This window comes from Topomyia yanbarensis, chromosome 2, assembly GCF_030247195.1.
Source record: "Topomyia yanbarensis strain Yona2022 chromosome 2, ASM3024719v1, whole genome shotgun sequence".
Taxonomy (NCBI): Eukaryota; Metazoa; Arthropoda; class Insecta; order Diptera; family Culicidae; genus Topomyia; species Topomyia yanbarensis.
Genome location: NC_080671.1, coordinates 464041630 through 464057705, shown reverse-complemented (window position 1 = coordinate 464057705; position 16076 = coordinate 464041630). Strand labels below are relative to the sequence as shown.

Here is a 16076-nt window from a genome sequence, read left to right as displayed (position 1 = left end):
CACTCACCAACACATTTACACCGTAGGAAGTTTCATTCCATTTTTTTTTCGCGGCACCATTTGTTGTCTTTCACTAGTAAATACATGATTTTCATAATGACTATTGAGCATTTTCAATTACTTCGCGTAAGATTGTTGATGAATATCCACTGTATCAGTTTATTGACTTAGATTATATTCTATGCTTGAAGCTGTTTTCTTCCTTAACTAACGTCCGTTTCACTGTGATGCCACGTGCAAAATGAACGTTTACAACCATTGAACTCGGCTTTTCTAGACAACATCCCTTCTTATCAACGCTCAGAAAATGGAAAAGAGGAAAATCTTTCAAAGGGGATAATGGAGGGATCCTTCGGGTTTGGCGCACAGTGGTTCGATGCAGATTTGTTGGAAATAACATGTTTGTCTGATTACTAGCCTGGGTTAATTTTGGCGTGTATGAAAGGTGTAAGCGTTGGGAAGAAATACTAGTGCGGATGACAACATACAATCATGTTTTATAAGTTTTATTTAGATTTTTAAAGAGACTGCCTGTTGGGAACTAGAGGGTTAATTTTGTCGTAACCAACTAGCTAACCTACAATGTAAAGTTCGTTTAGAAATTTTCGTCAAAAGCACTGAAAGAAGTTGAGCTTTGATCAACTGATGACAAATCAGATTAATTCGTCCGGTTCATATTACAGCGTCTAAAAATTGATGAGTTCCTGTATCCAAAACATGCAACAGCGTCCAATTCGGGTGGGCGTAGCGTAGTTGGTAAATCGATTGTTTTGTACGCAGCGCACCTGGGTTCGAGTTCCGGTCCCGCACATTTGGTTAGAAATTATTCATAAGAGATTTTTCTATCCCGAACAGGCGAATAACCTTAAGGGTTTAAACCTCTATAATCGAAATAAAAAAGTGTCCAAATCGGTTAAAAATGCCACACGAGGAACATGACATTTAAGCCAATATATTCTGATTCCCGATTCAAGTCCGCGTTTCCCACATCGTAAATTTGTCCCAAAAGCAATGCTTGGTAATGTTCTAAGACGGCACAAAATAGGTACCAATGTGTCCCACTTGGGCACGAACACTGGAATTTCATGGATTGCAATTTCAAAAATTCAGGATGGTCTGAAACGATTTATTATTAAAACAAATGGCCGTTTTGAATAAAACTCTTCCTGAACTTAATTGTAGAAGAAGGCTTGTAAAATCATATTGGGTATTTCTAATTCAAATAAATTGACATAATATTTACCGAGCATCTAAGGAATAAAAATGTCGTGGGACTCAAATGATGAGTTACGAAACTAAAAAAAATATCCAGGCGAACCTGCATCATGCGAAAGGAGCAAAAAATATGGACGTAGCTTTAACTTAAGATGCATGGGTTATGAAAAACAATAGTAAAATTAACTCATAAAAAACTTATGAATCAAATGAAAAAATGGTACCAGCGTAACTTTTTTTTAAAGATTATTGTGGTATCAGTGTGGAACATAATATTGATTTGATTCCTTAACAAATACTGCAATAGGACAAATACATGTTGTATCTTATTTGTCTGAAACAGTTCGAACTTGTTAAACATAAAAACCTTATATAAGCCTTCTACAAAACATCTTTCGCTAATTTTAATTTCCTCACATGTTTTAATTGCTACTTGGGGATAGGGTTGGGAAAACCGAGGCATTTTGAGAAACCGGTATTTTCGGTATCGAAAATGAAAAAAACCGGTAAAACCGCTAAAAACCGGTAATCACAAAGAAAAAATCGAAATTAAATTGAATTTACAAAGCAGTCGCATTTAACTTGCTCTGATGCCAATTCATACTTTATTAACAAAGTAATCGCTCAACAGACGTTACTTGAGAACCACTGATGATCGCAGCATGAAAAGTGTGCATGTCGTCATGTTGTCTAACTCGCTTATTGTACCAAAAAGCACAACAGGTTAGCTAAATGCAGTAGACAAAAAGAGACAAAAGAGATTCGACAAACCATTACTGTACTAAAATTGCTGTTTTCTCCTTATACAAATGCCTTAACATATACTGAAAAAAATGCTCAAAAAATGTTTGAGCTCCAGCGCATCAAAAACGTTTTAGATTTGTAATAGGTCAGGTTAATCTGTCTATTTTGTCCCCAGTATTCAAAATACCCATTTTAACAGTCCTACTTCGTATATGAAACCGCTTAAGTTTCAATTCCGCCTCGTCTTGAAAACCAGCGTTTATGTGCTTCCTTTTCCAATTGAGCATGAGCAGGATGACCGTAAAACTCGTAATTGCTAGTCCTTAATTGAACAGAACAAGCAAAATTTCACAAAAAATTTGCGAATGGACCCTGGGAGTAGCTATCCATCATCAATCGAGAGTTCTGTACGGTATAATGCCAATGGCGATGTCTGCCGCGTCCTTACAGCCATCTGGGAAGGAACGAAATGTTGGCGTAAATTTTGTTATGGAGACCGTGTACCTCTGCATCTCCACGTTTGCCACGGGCAGGAATTTTGTCAGTGGGGTGAGGTAAATAATTGCACAAGTCAATGCAACTTGGAGAAGTGTTATCATGTATTCATTGCTCTGGGCAGCTAGCCACCGAGAATTTATAACAGATTCTTAGATTGTTAAAAATGCAACTTCAACTCCGGACAACTGATTGTCATGAGTGTTGTTTAGTTGATTCAAGCGATATGTGACTGCTGAATATGCTAATAGCTGTGTAATTGAAGATTTCGAAATATAAATAATATTCATCGTATTATTATAACCAATGAAACGACAAATATGAGTTGATTTCTCTCTCTACAAACGATTGAATATGATGCAGATTGTTATGCAATTAACATTCGCGCGCGTAATAACATTATTACTATTAGCAAGAATGATCGAAGGAAGGAAACTGATTCACTAATTTAATACAGCCATGTGCTGAAGATGAATCGAGCTGCATTCCACTGCTTATACAAAAACATTGAAGTGTCCCAAAACAGGCGATCTTACTTCTAACATTAGTAGGTGAAAATATTAACATTATAACAATGAAAAATTATTTAAATAGTTTTCGCTAAAAAATATCGAAAATACCGGTTTTTCATTCTTGCAAAACCGGTATTTCGGTATTTAATATTTGGACGGTTTTACCGGTTTTCGGTAACGGTAAAACCGGTACTCCCAACCCTACTTGGGGAAGTGCTGTATCTAACAATGTCAAGTACAAAACCCTCTGAGAACATCATAAACTGGTATGTGTCTGATGAAACTTCTCTATCAGACCACAAATATAAAGCAGGAGGAACCCTAATAGAAGTCTACAGAAATCCCAAAAACACAAATTGGGATACATTCTGATTTCAACCACTGCACTGGGCGCAAAAACATGTTTTAAGCGGAAACCCAAACCGAAGAAGAATTAGAGATCTCGTCAAATATTGTAGCATCTAAACTTATGGGTGCTTATAATAGTAGCTAAAACGCATACATTTAATAAGGACGGAAGAAAACCCTAGAAAAGCTCAGAAAAGTTTCTAAGAAACTGTTCAAAGGCTAAACGGACTGGTCAGAGGGATGAGTATAAAAAGTCTCTTTCGACATATGACGTAGAAATTAGGAAGGAAGCGTTAATGGCTGATGTGCGAGAGGGTTGAATTAACTTCTGTCGTTGCAAGACTACAAAAAAAACTCAAAAGATCATACAAACGGGTTAGGTAGTGTGAAAAAGGACGAGTCACCAGTGATTCCCAAGAAACACTTAGTATCATGGGAGAAACAAATTCTTGGTACGTTTCTCCATGACAATATACAAACACAGAATCAAATTTGAAGCAGAACCTGACTTTCATAACGCTGGTACCGAAGGTCACGAAATAGTCAGTGCTATATTTACAGACGCAAAGGTGGAATTGGCGATCGACTGCTTTCAACCATTCAAACCGCCGGGCAATAATGCTACAAAAAAGCAAACAGCACATCATTCTATGAAACCTTTAAGGCAAGTCTAATACTAAACTATCTACCTACAAGCTGGAGACAAACAAACTAAAATCGGGGATGCGCGACCCATCACTTCCAAAATCTTTTTGGCCAATCAGCGTCCATATTACTGAAAATATTGCAGTTCAATGCGGAATTCTATGAGAAAACATGGGTTTGATATTTACACAATAAATTGGACCAACTCAATGCTTACAAACCGTGAAATAACTAGCACGCTTGGAAACACGTCACTGACTATGAAAACAAATTGGGTATGTCCTCAAGACGAAGTTCTATCACCCTTATTGTGGTAATTAGTTGTAGACGAGCTACTGAAGTCATTAACTGAAATGAGATACGAAGTGATTGAATTTGCAGATGATATTGTAATCCTGGTGGGGGGGGGGGGAGAATTTGACTATGTTATCTGTAATAGAATGCAATCTGTACTGAACTTAGCTTCGAAGTGGTGTAAAAAGCGGGACCAAAAGATAAATCCTTTACTCGAAAAATTAAATATTTCATATCAACACTTTTGCTCAACAGACAAAATTACAATGTCCTCTGAGGTAAAATATCTGGGATTGATACTAGATAAAAAACTAAACTGAAATGCACACATTGAGCAGGTTGTAAGCAAGGCAACTAGTGCTCCTGGTCTGTGCAGTGGAGCAATTGCTAAAATTTGGGTCCCAGACCAAGTATGCTACACTGGTTATACTCTACAATAGTCAAACCAATAACATCTCGCCCGTTTGGTGGCCTAAAACAAAAGAGCCATCAACTCAAAAAGCTAGGTTCATAGGCTACCTTGTGGAGTGATAACCGGTGCCATGTGAACTGCTCCTTCTCTTTGATGATATGTTGCATTTCCTCAGCTGATACAATTTAGGCGGTAAAAAGTGCATTAAAAATACGTCGCCATAAACAATTATTATCTGAAAAATTAGCAGGACATCTAACGGTTCTGAACGATTTTCCTGTAAATTACCTCGTCATTTCAAATGAAGACTAGATGCATGCAATGCTAAACTTTGAAATTACTTACAAAAGATGGTTCAAGAATAAATTATTTGGCAGTATCTAGTATGACAGGATCAGGAATAAACGCTATTCCCATCCCTAGTAGCAATTTTGGCTTCTTTTATTTTGATTATAGAGGTTTTAACCTTAGGGTCATTCGCCTCTTCGGGTTAAAAAATCTCTTGAGAAAAATCTCTAACCCTATGTGTGGAGTTGGGATTCGAACCCAGGTGAGCTGCGTACAACGAAGCAATCGATTAACCAACTACGCTATAGGGGAGACCGGGGCTAGTTGGCGGTGTTTTCAGTTTTCAATTTTTACCGCTTTGATGTAGCTAGATCTTGGAAAATTGAACACGCGGCATGAAAGAGCAGACTGTTGGCAACATCTCTGATTTTTTTTAAAGTGTTTGATGCATTGTCTCCATTTTTAGAGACAAAAATATGTGACACGGAAAACCCGCCAACTTACCCCAGCCCCGGGGTAAGTTGGCGGTATGTGAGGATACGCCAAAATCTAAGCAATCAAATGAAGATGCAATTACTTCAAGGGTCCTTTAGGAACGTGTTGAATGTCTTTTCGATAAAACTGTATATTAACCAACATTTGCTATTATATTTCACGGTGTTCCTAAAACAGTTATTAACAAAAAATGACCATAAATTTGTCATACGGCATTCGAAAGATACAGTATCCCAGCATCTGCTCAGTGAATTTCAAAATGATCCATCGAGGGATTCGAGAGAAATTGCAAGTTGAAGTTTTATAACACGTTTCACAAGGCTACCAGCCAACTCCTACGGGTTTGGTCCTATCTCTATAAACAAAAAATATTTGTCTACTTATTTAGTACATGGAATTCGAAAGATATAGTAATCAAGTATATCCCCTGCAAGTTTAAAAATATTTCATAGACGGAATCGAAATTTATAACGGTTTGGATATGGTATGCGGTCATAGATGGGTTTTCTACCAGACTTCATGCGTGAATCCATGTTTGTCCAATGACTATTCAGATTGTTTATACGTGTCTCGGTTTTTAAAGGAAAACCTTACCATTTAATTACATAAATATAATGTACAAAAGGTGTTATTTATATGGTGCACTGAAAAAATATGAAAATAGGGTTGTCTACCAAACGTTAAATATAATGTGTAAATTAAAAAAATGGATAAAAGTCGGAATGTTTACTTCATATCCATATCTCAATGGTTTGTTGACCGATTCTAATTATTTTTTCATTATTGAACAAGTAGACGTTTCATCGTTAATTTTCATTAAGAAGAATATAAAATCGAGTTGCCTACTTCAAACAATACACAACATAATAATCCTCAACTATATGTATTATCACTATTTAGTGAATATCTTTATATTCATAACGACGACCTATCAATTTCTATACATTAGTTGAATGCATCGAATGCAAACTACAAATCATGGAAAAATAAAACCATAAATTTAAAAAATATGAAGGTATTTGCTGATTCAGATCAATTTATGTTATGATACGGTTTTTGTTGGAAATTTTGTACAATCGTGATTCGCAGGTTGGGTTGACAGATGTTAAAACTGGTTAAAGGGGATGTTATTAGTACAAGTTCATCTGCTCATATCTCTAACTATTGTTAATTTTATTGTCGAATTGAACTTATCATGAGAATTTGACATTCAGATGTTTATAACAGCAATTGCAATCCACTAGTATATAAAAATGGATAGGCCGCTTTTTTTAAACAAAAATATTCACTAAATAATGATAATACATATAGTTGAGATCAATTATATTGTCTATTTATTGATGTAGATGACTCTATTTTATATTTTTCTTAATGAAAATTAACGATGAAACGTCTACCTGTTCAATAATGAAAAAATAATTAGAATCGGTCAACAAACCATACGGCCTTTTGAAGTAAGCATTCCAACTTTTATCCATTTTTTTTATTTTACACATTATATTTAACGTTTGGTAGACAACCCTATTTTCATATTTTTTCAGTGCACCATATAAATAACACCTTTTGTACATTATATTTATGTAATTAAATGGTAAGGTTTTCCTTTAAAAACCGCGACACGTATAAACGATCTGAATAGTCAATGGACAAACATGGATTCACGCTTGTAGTCTGGTAGAAAACCCATCTATGACCGCTTACCACATCCAAACCGTTATAAATTTCGATTCCGTCAATGAAATATTTTTAAACTTGCAGGGGATATATTTGATTACTATATCTTTTCGAATTCCATGTACTAAATAAGTAGACAAATATTTTTTGTTTATAGAGATAGGACCAAATCCGTGGGTGTTGGCTGGTAGCCTTATGAAACGTGTTATAAAACTTCAAATTGCAATTTCTCTCGAATCCCTCGATGGATCATTTTGAAATTCACTGAGAAGATGCTTGGATACTGTATCTTTCGAATGCCGTATGACAAATTTATGGTCATTTTTTGTTAATAACGGTTTTAGGAACACCGTGATTTCAGTTTCAATATCCCGGCATTTTGACTTTGACGCGTACTTCCTATTCAAAAGTAAATTTTCGAAATTCTTCATGCAATTGGCCAGAATAAATGTCTCCTACATTGGCGAGATACACAAGAACAAGATTTTCTTACTTTGGAGTGAATTCCAGAAATAAAAATTTTTGATGACTTTTTTTGCACTGTAAATAGTACCGCCAACTTGCCCCGCGTGCAGCACCGCCAACTTACCCCAACCGCATATTTTATCAAAAATTATTTACAAAATAACTTTTGGTTGTGGATATATGTGGTATCTATACGGATACTGAAAGCTCTTTTCACGCGCTATCGAAAAATATAATCATTCAGGAAATAGATTGAAAATCACCCTAAATAACGCAAAGTATTTAAAATTTAGAAAATTTACTTGGTATGCTCGAAAACACAATATCACCCAAAACTTCCACCAAACAAATCGTTTTGCAACAAAACCACATTGGATAACGGGTTTCACATACCTTGATGTACACAAGAAGAGGCAGCGCTATATGTCTAATAGAAACAGAGAAAAAGGGATTCCGCCAACTTACCCCAACCGCCAACTAGCCCCGGGCTCCCCTACCCGTCACACTTCCTTCAGTTTTATTTTCAATGCGGGCCCATCTAGAATCCGAGACAGTTACCCCTACTGATCCCCCTTCATCGGACCTGCGTCTAAAGTATTACCGTCCGTTATCTTTGACAGTTTCTGGTCAAAATTATAATCAGTAGTATTGTTTAGCATATGTAATGTCAACTAGTTAAACCTTCGCATTTTCAGCAAAACAATTTGTATTCTGGATTTAATCTAAAAAATAACGAAATTTCATTAAGATCAAACCACTAAAACTTGAGTTACTGCTATTCCTAGCTTGCCACCTCTTGCATACTTGACGGAGGCGGACAACGCGACTCGCTGCACCGACCATTAAACAAGATTATCTTGGAATCATATTTTTTTAACAGTACCAATCCAAATGAAATTTTCAATCTTTTAGATAATGTAAGGTTAATGTGATTTTAACGTTCTCGGAGTCTCGAAGCAATCAGCAATAATCAATAGAAAGGAAACGATTGCCTACACGTGATAACCAGCAATACCTGGAGACTTGCGCGGGCAATCATTTGCTCACTGAGTAAGCCTTTTTATTTACTGAACGATACCTCCACAGCTGCTTGGTAGTAGGTAGCTAAGCGAACAATGTTCGAAAAACTATTCACCATAGTAGGTTAATTATCTTCTGGAGCGTTCATCCAACTCTGATCCGTCTCATACTGTAATACCCGATCAAACCATCCGGAAATTGGAATACTGAATGTTTTCTAGGTTTCAGCTCAAAGGTAGTCCACCATTCTGAATTCGTTTGAGTCGGATCAAATTGTTGCATTTTAGCGGGAATCTATTTATAAGTCATTCAGAATTTCGAATTGATTTCAGGATCTTTTAACCAGGCAGTCGTCGCTAATTTATCCCTTGAATTGTTTCAGATTTGTTAGTATCAACACGCATTTCTAATAGCGAAAAATTATTGTGTGTCCTTTGGAATACCGCTATTCACATGTTAGCGCACTTATACTAATCTGATATTTTTATTTCTATTGGAAAATCTCCCACTCTCTTTTCTTGTTTTTTCACAACAGTCCAGTTTCGATGTTCACCGCACTCGCACGAAAAAAAAGTTTTCCAATTCATTGCAAGCGCATCAGTTAACTTAGGTATCAAGAACATGAAATAAAAACACCATAATACTGGTTTACGGATTAAAGCGTCACAGGAATGATGAAAAAAATTTCACGCCCTACTCGCCAGTCAGGCCGACAGATTGCTTCCGTACGCATCAGCGACAAAGAAAGAACTGTGAAGTGAAAATTCCGTGAATCAGTGAAATCCACTCGTTCCATGTTCAGAGACGAACCAGCTTTGTTATTCACTCACCAATACATATACACTATAGAAAGATTGAATCGAATTTTTTCAAGAAAATCACAAAGTTTACATCGATACCATTATTGGTAAACTAATATTTTTCAACACTTGCATATTTGTGATTACCAAGTACACTTACTAAGCTAATGTCCGTTTCACTTTCACGACAAATGTCAAATGAGCGTTTTCACTCACCAACATCTACTTTTCTAGGTCACATCCTTTTTATCAGTGTTCGGGAGAATTTCGGAATATGTTGGAGGGGAAATTCTCGGAAAATATTTCAGAGAGGATATGTTTTCCCCCTTCGGTTTATAGCGTACAGTGGCTCGGCTCACATTGGTTAATAATAACATGCTACTTCAAAGAACTTTAAGTTCGCTTATCAGGCACTCTTTTTTCACTTGTTCGTTGGTAAACCTTTAAATCATAAAGCTTATTGATTTCTTCCGTGTCAGTATCCTATGTACGCCAGTTGAGAGTCGAATCCCCATCGACTGCTTAGCAGGCATGTTCTGCCACATAGGCCAGGAAAACTTCTTGGATCGATAGTATAAAAAATCTGCATTCTTTATCAAACACAAAGCTTTCCTATCAATTATACACACATTGTAATTGGTAATTACACTAGACATAAACACCATAGTGTTGGTTTAAGATGTCACGCACGGAGTTTCACAAACAATTGCGTTTTCCATCAGCTTGGCTGGATAAGAAAACTGACTAAATAAACAAAGTGAACATAACAAGAACTAAATAACGGAAAAATTCCATTTCTGAACACACCCCCTTCTGTATGTGCTCTCAGTGGAAAAACACAATTAAACTGGATAAAGTACACATTTTCCGAGCATTCTCGAAAGTTCGTTTTTTCACCGTTTCCATGATACTATAATATAGTTGTTCGTAGCCTGAAACACTATGGTATTCCCGATATACTAGATTTTTGACCACCACCATATTTTACATGATTAATCATTAATTTTTCACACCCTGAACAAGTCTTGCGACAGGTTGCTTCCGTACTCACCGATGACAAAGAAACGACTGTGAGGTGAAAATTTTGTGAATCGGTGACATTCCACGTTCAGAAATGAACCATCTTCGGTTTTCACTCACCAACACATTTACACCGTAGGAAGTTTCATTCCATTTTTTTTTCGCGGCACCATTTGTTGTCTTTCACTTGTAAATACATGAGTTTCATAATTACTACTGAGCATTTTCAGTTACTTCGCGTAAGATTGTTGATAAATATCCACTGTATCCACTGTAGTTTATTGACTTAGATTATATTCTATGCTTGAAGCTGTGTTCTTCCTTAACTAACGTCCGTTTCACTGTGATGCCACGTGCAAAATGAACATTTCCAACCATTGAACTCGGCTTTTCTAGACAACATCCCTTCTTATCAACGCTCGGAAAATGGAAAAGAGGGAAATTCTCGGAAAATATTTCAGAGGGGATAATGGAGTTTGTTTGATAACTAGCCTGGGTTAATTTTGGCGTAACCAACTTGCTAACCTACAATGTAAAATCCGTTTCGTAATTTTTGTCAAAAGCAGTGTAAGAAGTTGATCTTTAATCAACTGATGACAGGTCATTTTTGTTAATAGTAGTTCGGTAAAATGCACGAAAAACTTCATAGTAATCACAAACATCTTTCGTGGTGATAAGCATTTTGAAAAAAAAAATGGTTTTACCAGATCGATCCGAGAATAAAAAACGATTTTTTTAGATAAGAAGATTGACGCATAAAACTTTTTTTCAGTTAAGGGTGGTAAAGGTTTCAGCATTAAAAAATCGGTTTTTTGTCAATTTTTTTAGAAAGTTGGGTGAAGCGAATTGATCGAAACTTTTGTACATTAAACTACTTCATTTCAATAGCATCCTGTAATTTTTTTCATGCAAGTATTTCTACAAGCGAATCGGTGACGAAGCTTTTTGTGGAACGTCTCCGGAAAAACACGATTTGCGGTGTTAACTGCCATTCAAAATCTGCTTAACCGATTCATTTAAAACTTTGCATACATATTCTTTGTTAAAAATACCTAACCCCTACGTTAAGTTTGTGAGATAATTTTTCAATTAAGGGGTTGTTTTGCTAATAAAATGGGAGAATTGCTATTTTTCAAGAGAAATTTCGCCGTTTTATAAGTAGAAAGCCCCCTTAATTGAAAAATTATCCTATAAACTCAACGTAGGCGTTAGGTATTTTTAACATAGAATGTGTATGCCAAGTTCGAAATAAATCGGTCAAGTAGTTTTTGAATGACAGTGAACACCACAAATCGTGTTTTTCCAGAGACGTTCCACAAAAAGCTTCGTCACCGATTCGCTTGTAGAAATACTTGCATGAAAAAGTTACAGGATGTTATTGAAATGATGTAGTTTAATGTACAAAAGTTTCGATCAATTCGCTTCACCCAACTTTCTAAAAAAATTGACAAAAAAAAGTGATTTTTTACGATGAAACTCTAAGTGCCTTATAGAGTATATATTATCCAAGAATATTGATATATGTAATAGAGGCAACAAACCTACATTTATAAATGCGATACGTGAGGAAGTCAAGTGCAAAACTCTCTGAAAACATCATAAACTGACATGTGTCTGATGAAATTTTTCTATCAGACCACACATACATACTCTTCAAATATAAAGAGGAGAAACCCTAAAAGAAGTTTACAGAAATCCCAAAACTCAAATTGGGATACATTCTGATCTCAACCACTGGGCGAAAAAGCATGTTTTGAAGCGGAAATATCGTCAAATATCGTAGCATCTAAACTTATGGATGATTATAATAGAAGCTAAAACGCATACATTTAATAATGACGCACTATGGTGGAACAAAGCCCTGGAAAAGCTCAGTAAAGTTTCTAGGAAACTGTTCGACCGGGCTAAACGGACTGGACAGTGGGATGAGTATAAAAAGTCTCTTTCGACATATAACCTAGAAATTAGAAAATCGCGAAGAAAGAGTTGGAGGCAGATGTGGGAGCGAATTGAACAAACTCATATCGTTGCAAGACTACAAAAAAATCTCATACAAACAGGTTAGGTAGTGTGAAGAAGGACGATGCAACTTTCATCATTGATTCCCAAGAAACACTTAGTATCATGATGGAGAAACATGTTCTTGGTTTGTTTCCCATTCATAATAAACAAACACAGATTCAAATTGAAGCAGAGCCTGACTCATATAACGCTTGTACCGAAGCTCAGTCAGTCAATGCTATATTTACAGACGTAAAGGTGGAATAGGCGATCGACTCCTTTGAACCATTCAAATCGCAGAGGATGGAACGAATACAGCCAAAGCCAACAGCATATCATTCCATACCTGACGAGAACCTTTAGGGCAAGTCTAGTACTAAACTATCTACCGACAAGCTGGAGACAAACAAGGGTAATATTTGTACCAAAATTGGGGAAGCGCTATGCATCACTTCCAAAAATCTTTTAGGCTCATCAGCTTAACCACCATATTTCTGAAAATAATGGAGAAATTGATTGACTTGCACATTAAATTAGAGTACTTGATCTCCACTTAGCAAATTTCAATTCGCAAATAAAAAAAACAAATCAACAATAGATGAATTACACATGTTGGTTGGAAAACTAGAGCATTCTTTTGAAACAAAAGAAATCTCACTTGCAGCTTTTCTCGACATATGCATAGTTTAATGCGGATTGCTATGAGAAAACATCGGGTTTGATATTTAAACAATAAATTGGATCAACTCAATACTGACAAACCGTGAAATTACTAGTAAGCTTGAAAACACGTCATTGACTATGAAAATACATAAGGGATGTCCTTAAGGCGGAACTCTGTCACCCTTATTGTTGTCATTAGTTGTAGACGAGCAATGGAAATCATTAACTGACATGGGATACAAAGTGATTGGATTTGCAGATGATATTGAAATCCTCGTGAGGGGAAAATGTGACTACGTTATCTCAAATAAAACGCAATCTGCACTGAACTCTACTTTGAAGTGGTGTAAAAAGAAGGGCTTGAACACAAATCCCTTCAAAATAATCATAATCCCGTTTATTCAAAATGAAATATTCCATGGCAACACTTTTGCTCAACGGAACAGTAATAGAAATATCCTCTGAGGTAAAGTATCTGGGATTGATACAAGATAAAAAAAACTAAACTGAAATGCACACATTGAGGAGGTTATAAGCAAGGCAACTAGTGCTCTTTGGGTGTGCAATAGAAAAATTGGTAGAAAATGGACCAGACCAAGTATGGTTCACTGGTTATACTCTATGATTGGCAAACCGAGAATAACATATGCCTCGTCGGTTTAGTGGCCTAAACAAAAAACGAAATAAACTCAAAAAAGCTGGTAAACTTCAAAGACTTGCTTGTGGAGCGATAGCCGGAGCCATGCGAAGTACTCCATCTCAAGCATTTGATGCGATGTTGCATCACCTTCCGCTATATCAGCTGAGGCGGAAAAAACGCATTGGAAATAAGTCGCCATAAACAATTATTATCTGGAAATTTAACAGGACACCTTGCGGTTCTAAAAGATTTTTTTCTATAAATAACCTCGTCATTGCAAATGAAGACTGGATGAATGCGATGCCGAACTTTGAAACTACTACAAAAAATGGTTCAAGAATAAATTATTTGGCTGTACCTGGTATTACAGGATCAGTAATAAACGCTATTCCCATCCATAGTAGCAATTTTGGTTATATAGCACACTACCGGTGCATTCTAAGTTTTAAGAGTGGCTTCAAGAGTACCATAAAACCTCAATTGTTACCGGGGATGGGATACTGGCCGACAATATTTCAAGCAGAAATATATGCCATTCTAGAATGCACTTACGTATGTCTGAAAAGAAAATACCAGTATGCAAATATCTGCATTTTCTCGAATAGTCAGATTGCACTCAATGCATTAAGGGCATGTCGCTCATTGGTAAGCATACAAGCGATACATTTCGCGTCTGCGGATCTGACAGTGAAACATCAGATCGTCTGCCCTGCGAAGTGCATAGATACAACATTGACTAAGAGTCCGCGGTAAAGAAACATTGGAGCATTTTGATATTTGGACTGCAAATCCTAAACATGTAATAAATTTCATACGAAGTGTCTAAATAGGAAAAGTATTATCTCGATAACGGCAATCACTCATCAATAGTGATATGTAATAGAACACATAGATTAAGGAAGGGGCATACCACAATAGATCTAAACACTGGTCTCAGTGGTTCGTCTCTTACAAAAAGCAGCAATCCCCAACTGTGGTTCGCTGACCCCTAGGGAGCCGTGAAATAGTTGTCCGTAAAGAACGGATTTTACCGAGCGATATTGAAGATTTAAGATTATGTTTTGTAACAGACTGAAAATAATATTTTGATAGCATACAAAATCGCTGTGGTTCGCCACAAAGGTTCCTGGCGCGAGAACAGTTGAGAACCCCTGCACTAAAGAGTAATAAATAATCGAGTACACCTCATATGAAAACAGGTATTGGTATGGATTTACGTTCAAACTCAGTGCGGAGCCCCCGAAATCCCGGGACCCCTTTCTCAGGCCCAAAGTGCCCATGCATAAAGGTAACACTGTACAGCACATAATTCAGGTTGTTGAATGATAAGCCACAAACTAACTAGATAGATATTGAATTCTGAATGTTTTCTGGATTTCAGCTCAATGGCAATCACCGATTCCGAATTCAATTGAGTCGGAATTGGTTTCTGCCTATAAACTGGAATCGATGCATAAGCCATTAAGAGTTCCGAATAAATTTCGAGATACTTAGACCAAACAGTAGTTTCTAATCTGATCCTTGAGTTGTTTGAGATTTGCCAATAACAACGCGTATTTTTAACAGCAAAGATTTTTTTGTGTCCTTCGGAATACTGCTATTCACATATTTAGGTATTTATACTGGTCTGAAAAATTTTATCTAATTTGAAAACTTTCCCACACTCTATTTCTCGTTTTATCACAACAGTTCGGAGTTTCAATGTTCACCGCACTCGCATGAAAGAAAGTTTTCCAATTCATGGTAAGCGCATCTGTTCATTTGAGCACCAATAATACAGATATTAAGGTTGATTTTTGCCTCGCACAATGTTACAAGCACGATTTCGTTTTCCTCAAGCTAGTCTGGATGAACATATTAACGCCCACTTATTGAATGTGTACATTCGAGAAGCCAATAACTAATAAAAGAAAAATTTGCATTTTCCAACTAACCCTTTTCTACTTGTAATCCTAGTGGGAAAAGATACATTCACAAATCAAAGGTCAAGGTCTCCGAACTTTTTCACTTCTGTTCACTGTATCAATAATGGTTGATTTTTTGCAATTTTCGTTGTATTCCATTATCACCACCCTAAAATTTAGTCAACTATAGCATGCCCGATAAACCAGATTTTCAGTTTGCGGATTAAAGCGTCACAGGAATAATGAAAAATTTTCCACGCCCTGTTCGTCAGTCAGACAGACCGACAGATTGCTTCCGTACTCATCAGCGACAAAGAAAGAACTGTGAAGTGAAAATTCCGTGAATCAGTGAAATCCACTCGTTCCATGTTCAGAAATGAACCATCTTCGTTAATCACTCACCAATACGTATACACCATAGAAAGTTTGAATCCAATGTTT

At 36.4% G+C, this 16076-nt stretch overlaps 1 protein-coding gene across 3 annotated transcripts in view; it reads right to left on the bottom strand.

Annotated features, from left to right (window-relative positions):
- Nucleotides 1-16076, bottom strand: part of LOC131686061 (1-phosphatidylinositol 4,5-bisphosphate phosphodiesterase epsilon-1-like) — an 84397-nt gene that overhangs the window by 66992 nt on the left and 1329 nt on the right. Inside the window, exon 1 of one of the 3 annotated variants that reach the window (XM_058970187.1) lies at nt 15666-15962. The exons of the other annotated variants lie outside the window; for them this stretch is intronic. The gene's annotated coding sequence lies outside the window, so the exon portion shown is untranslated. Of the gene's footprint in view, nt 1-15665; nt 15963-16076 lie in introns of those variants that run through there. 3 annotated transcript variants of the gene reach the window in all.